Consider the following 6365-nt stretch of genomic DNA (forward strand, 5'->3'; position numbering starts at 1 on the left):
TATATTTTTTCTCTTTTCCACCGTAACCTAAATATTTTAACGCACGCTCTTCATTTTAAGTTTTTCCCTTTTTGGACTTTCATATTTCGACAATTGTATGTCTTTAGATGTTTTTTCACTTCTGGATTCCGTCATCAAATTTAATTTTGGGAGATATATGAGTATGGGTTTTTGTTTTCTTGCTTTTTCTGCCTCGTTTTGTTTTACAATGGTGTAAGTTAATACCTTTTAACACACGTCAACATACACCGAGAAACAAGTGGAATAATGTGCTGATTCATTCTGTGAGATTATATTCTCTCTTTCCTTCCCATTCTGCACCCCCCTCTTTTATCTTGTTTATGTTTTGGTGTTCAAAACACCAAAACACCACCTAAATTTTTTAAATTTAGGATAAATTCAAATAAATTTAGGATAGAGCATGCTCTAACATACAGAAAAATATACACTCAAAACCAAGAGGATTACCCTCTAGGTCCCCTCAGGTAGACTACATTATCTCCACTGTCATTTATTCACCACCACCATCCCCCGCTGCCCCCCTGCCTTTTTTCTCTTATTTACTTTTTTTTCTATTTTCCTTTTTTTTTCTTATTCTCTGTGGTTTTTGACCTTTTATTTTTACTAATTTGTTTTAAAATTTGTTTTTCACTTTAGTGATCCTTTTGTTTTATGTTGCTCTGTTTTTTTTATTATTTTTATTTATTTATTTTTATTTTTTTGGTCTCTGACCTCTTCGGAATCATCTAGGGTATATTTTACTTAGGGTGTGGTTGATATTTTTGTTTCAGCCCACTCATACAGCCACTCTGCACTGGACAAAGTAACTAGAAGGATTCACCAAAAAAGGAAAGAACCAGTAATAGTACTCTCTGTAACAGAGTTACAGAATTTGGATTTAAATCCGATGTCAAAAAGTCAATTCAGAAGTACAAATACAAAGCTACAGGTGGCTCTGGAAAAAAGCCTAAAGACTCTAGAGACTTTGTTATTGCAGAAGTGAGATCTAATCAGGCCTAAATTAAAAAGAGACTAAATGAGATGCAATCCAAACTGGATTTCCTAACTGCTAGGGTTAATGAGGTGGAAGAGAGAATGGGTGACATAGAAGACAAGTTGATGGTAAGGAAGAAAGCTGAGGAAAAAAGAGAAAAACAATTAAGAGCCAATGAAGAAAGGGTTAGGGAAATAAATGATAGCTTGATAAGGAAGAATTTACATATAATTTGACTCCAGAAGAGACTGAGAGATAGATAGGACCACAAAGTATATTTGAACAAACCATAGCTGAGAACTTCCCTAATTTGGGGAGGGAAACAAGCATTCAGATCCAAGAGTTAGAGATGACCCCCCCCCAATCAATACAAACCATTCCACACCTCACATTTAATAGTAAAGCTTGCAAATTTCAAAGATTAAGAGAAAATTCTTTTTTTGATAATAAATTTATTTTTATTGGTGTTCAATTTACCAACATACAGAATAACACCCAGTGCTCATCCCGTCAAGTGCCCCCCTCAGTGCCCATCACCCATTCACCCCCACCCCCCCACCCTCCTCCCCTTCCACCACCCCTAGTTCATTTCCTAGAGTTAGGAGTCTTTATGTTCTGTCTCCCTTTCTGATATTTCCCACACATTTAAGAGAAAGTTCTTAATGCAGCATGAGACAAGAGATTCTTAATTTATATGGGGAGAAATACCAGATTAACAGCAGACCTCTCCACAGAGACCGGTCAGGCCAGAAAGGGCTGGCAGGATATATTCACGGTCCTAAATAAGAAGACTTCCATTCAGAATAGGAGAGAAAAAGAGCTTCCAGAATAGGCAGAAACTGAAAGACTATGTGACCACCAAACCATCTCTACAATAAATATTAAAGGGGACCCTGTAGAAGAAAGAGGGAGTTCAAGGAAATAATCCACAAAAACAGGGACAGAATAGGTATTACGATAACACTATAAATTCATATCTTTCAATAGTTACTCTGAATGTGAATGGGCTAAATGATCCCATCAAAAGACACAGGGTATCAGACTGGATAAAAAAGAAAGTCCCATCTATTTGCTGTCTTACAAAAGACTCATTTTAGACCTAAGGACACTTCCAGCCTGTAAATGAAGGAGTGGAAAACCATCTACCATTCAGATGCTCCTCAAAGGAAAGCTGGGGTAGCAATCCTCAAATCAGACCAATTAAAGTTTATCTCAAAGACTGTAGTAAGAGATGAAGACAGACACTATATCATACTTAAAGGATCAATCCAGCAAGAAGACCTACCAATCATGAATATGTATGCTCTTAATGTGGGAGATGCCAAGTATATCAATTAATAATGCCAAGTATAGCAATTAATAACCAAAGTAAAGAGATACTTAGAAAATAATACACTAGACTCGTGGGCCTTGGCGATCCGTGGGGTGCACCTGCGCAGCTGTGGATGCCGCAGGTTTTTGAAACATGAATTGTTCACTCTTCTTGTCTGCCCTTTGCTTGTGAATAGCCTCAGCAGCTCCAAAACTCGATCAAAGCTTAAATGCACAATGGTACCAGTGGAAGGCAATGCACAGATTATATGGCATGAATGAAGAAGGATAGAGGAGAGCAGTGTGGGAGAATATGAAAATGATTGAACTGCATAATGGAGAATATAGCCAAGGGAAACATGGCTTCACAATGGCGATGAATACCTTTGGTGACATGACCAATGAAGAATTCAGGCAGGTGATGAATGACTTTCCAAACCAGAAGCACAAGAAAGGGAAAGTGTTCCAAGAACCTATCTTTGCTGAGATCCCCAAATCTGTGGACTGGAGAGAGAAAGGCTACGTAACTCCTGTGCAGAATCAGGGTCAGTGTGGTTCTTGTTGGACTTTTAGTGCAACTGGTGCCCTCAAAAGACAGATGTTCCGGAAAACAGGCAAACTTGTGCCACTGAGTGAGCAGAACCTGGTGGACTGCTCTAAGGCTCAAGGCAATGAGGGCTGCAGTGGTGGCCTGATGGATAACGCCTTTCATCATGTTAAAGACAATGGAGGCCTGGATTCAGAGGAATCTTATCCATATCTTGGAAAGGACATAGAGACCTGTAACGACAAGACTGAGTGTTCTGCTGCTAATGACACTGGCTTCATGGACCTCCCTCAATGGGAAAAGACCCTAATGAAGGCAGTGGCAACTCTAGGGCCCATCTCTGTTGCTACTGATGCAGGCATTTCCAGGGCTACAAGTCAGGCATTTATTTTGATCCAGACTGCAGCAGCAAAGATCTAGATCATGGTGTTCTGGTGGCTGGCTATGGCTTTGAAGGAACAGATTCAAATAATAAGTTTTGGATTATCAAGAACAGTTGGGGTCCAGAATGGGGCTGGAATGGCTATATAAAAATGGCCTAAGACCAGAACAACCATTGTAGAATTGCCACAGCAACCAGCTATCCCATTGTGTGAGCTGATGGACCACAAGATTAGAGGACTTGAGGATAGCACATCTGGAGGAAGTTTACCTTAAAATTGACCATACTCTTATTGTGTAAGATAAGACACTTGAATCATTGAGAATCCAAGTTGTGATTTGAATTCTGTGATATTTTTATCAGGGTAAACATCACCACTGCTTTCATTACTGTTATATATGGCTTTATAATGTTGAACACTTATTACTTAATTCTAAAATTTTTGACTTCTTATTTTTTCAAAGGATATATAAACTTTACCTTTTCAAATAAATTTTAATTCAATAAGTAGAGGAAGAAAAAAATAAAATAATACACTAATCGTAGGAGACTTCAACACAGTACTTGTCAGTAAATATCAGATCTTCTAAGCATGACATCACCAAAGAAACAAGGGCCTTAAATTATACACTGGACCAGATGGATTTCACAGATGTTTACAGAACTTTCTAACTGAACACAACTGAATACACATTCTTCCCAAGTGCACATGGAACTTTCTCCAGAATAGACCACACACTAGGTCACAAATGAGGTCTCAACCGATACCAAAAGATAGGATTGCCCCCCTGCATATTTTCAGACCACAATGCTTTGAAACTAGAACTCAGTCATAAGAAGAAATTTGGAAGAAATTCAAACACATGGAGGTTAAAGAGCATCCTACTAAAAGATGAATGGGTCAACCAGGAAATTAGAGAAGAATCTATGGATTCAGGGAAACTAATGAAAATGCAGATACAACCATTCAAAAAATTTGGGATACAGCAAAGAGGTCCCAAGAAGGAAATACATCTCAATACAAGCCTCCTTCAAAAAATTGGAAATAACTCAAATACACAAGCTAAACTTGCACCTAAATGAACTGGAGAAAGAACAGCACATAAAGCCTACACCAAGCAGAAGAGGGGAGATAATAAAGATTCAAGCAGAACTCAATGAAACAGAGACCAGAAGAACTGCAGAACAGATAAAAAAAGAAAAACAGGAGTTGGTTCTTTGAAAGAATTAATAAGATAGATAAACCCTTAGCCAGCCTTATGAAAAAGAAAAAAAAAAAACCTCAAGGTAATAAACTCACAAAAGAAAGAGGAGAGATCAGAACCATACCAAGGAAATACAAATGATTTTAAAAAACATTTTATGAGCAGCTATAAGCCAATAAATTAGGCAATCTAGAAGAATTGGATGCAGTTCTGGAAAAATCACAAATGACCAAAACTAGAACAAAACGAAATAGAAAACCTGAACAGGCCAATAACCAGCGAGGAAATTGAAGCAGTTATCAAAAACCTGCCAAGACGCAAAATTCCAGGGCCAGATGGCTTCCGAGGGGAAGTCTATCAAATGTTTAAAGAGGAAATAATATTCTACTAAAGCTGTTCTGAAGGATAAAAAGGGATGGAATACTTCAAAATTTGTTCTAACAGGCCAGCATCACCTTGATTCCAAAACCAAAGACCGCACCAAAAAGGACAATTATAGAACAATATCCCTGATGAACATGGATGCAAAATTTCTCAACAAGATACTAGCCAATAGGATCCAATAGTACATTAAGAGGATTATTCACCATGACCAAGTGGGATTTATCCCTGAGATGCAAGGTTGGTTTAACACTCATAAAGCAATCAACGTGATTGATCATATCAACAAGAGAAAAAACAAGAACCATATGATCCTCAATAGATGCAGAGAAAGCATTTGACAAAATACAGCATCTATTCCTGATCAAAACTCTGCAGAGTGTAGGGATAGAGGGAACATTCCTCAGCATCTTAAAAGTCATCTATGAAAAGCCCACAGCAAATATCATTCAATGGAAAAACACTGGGAGCCTTTCCACAAGATCAGGAACACAACAGGGATGTCCACTGTCACCACGGCTATTCAACACATAGTACTAGAAGTCCTAGCCTCAGCAACCAGACAACAAAAAGAAATCAAAGGCATTCAAATTGGTAAAGAAGTCAAACTCTCCCTCTTTGCAGACCGACATGATACTTACTGTACACAGAAAACCCAGAAGATCCACCCCAAGATTGCTAGAACTCATACAGCAATTCAGTAATGTGGCAGGAGACAAACATCAATGCATAGCAATCAGTGGCATTTCTCTACACTATCAATGAGACTGAAGAAAGAGAAATTAAGGAGTCAATCCCATTTACACTTGCACTCAATAGCATAAGACACCTAGGAATAAACCTAACCAAAGTGATGCCCTAAAAACTACAGAACACTTCTGAAAGAATTTGAGGAAGACACAAAGAGATGGAAAAATATTCCATGCTCATGGATTGGCAGAATTAATACTGTGAAAATGTCAATGCTACCCAGGAAAATTTACACATTCAAAGGAATCCCTATCAAAATACCACGGACTTTCTTCAGAGAGTTGGAAAAAATCATCTTAAGATTTGTATGGAATCAGAAAAGACAGCGGGGGGAATATTGAAAAAGAAAACCAGAGCCGGGGGCATCACCATGCCGGGTTTCAAGCTGTACTACACAGCTGTGATCTTCAAGATAATGTAGTATTGGCACAAAAACAAGACACATAGGTCAATGGAACAGAATAGAGAACCTAGAAATGGGCCTCAACTCTATGGTCAATATTCGACAAAACCAGAAAGTATATCCACAGGAAAAAGGATAGTCTCTTCAATAAATGGTGCTGGGAAAATTGGACCAGCCACGTGCAGAAGAATGAACCTATACCATTCTCTTACACCATACACAAAGATAAACATAAAATGGATGAAGGATCTAAATGTGAGACGAGAATTCCTCAAAATCCTGGAGGATAACACAGGCAATCCTTTTTTAACTACACTGGCCGCAGCAAGTTCGTGCAAGAGTAAATCTATGAAGGCAAGGAAACAAAAGCAAAAAGAACAACTTAATCAAGA

At 38.2% G+C, this 6365-nt stretch overlaps 1 pseudogene; it reads left to right on the top strand.

The window, feature by feature from the left end:
* Positions 1–2311: 2311 nt before the first annotated feature.
* LOC121495909 lies at positions 2312–3924 on the top strand (annotated as a pseudogene).
* Positions 3925–6365: the final 2441 nt, after the last annotated feature.

The sequence above is a fragment of the Vulpes lagopus genome, chromosome 7, assembly GCF_018345385.1.
Source record: "Vulpes lagopus strain Blue_001 chromosome 7, ASM1834538v1, whole genome shotgun sequence".
Classification (NCBI taxonomy): Eukaryota; Metazoa; Chordata; class Mammalia; order Carnivora; family Canidae; genus Vulpes; species Vulpes lagopus.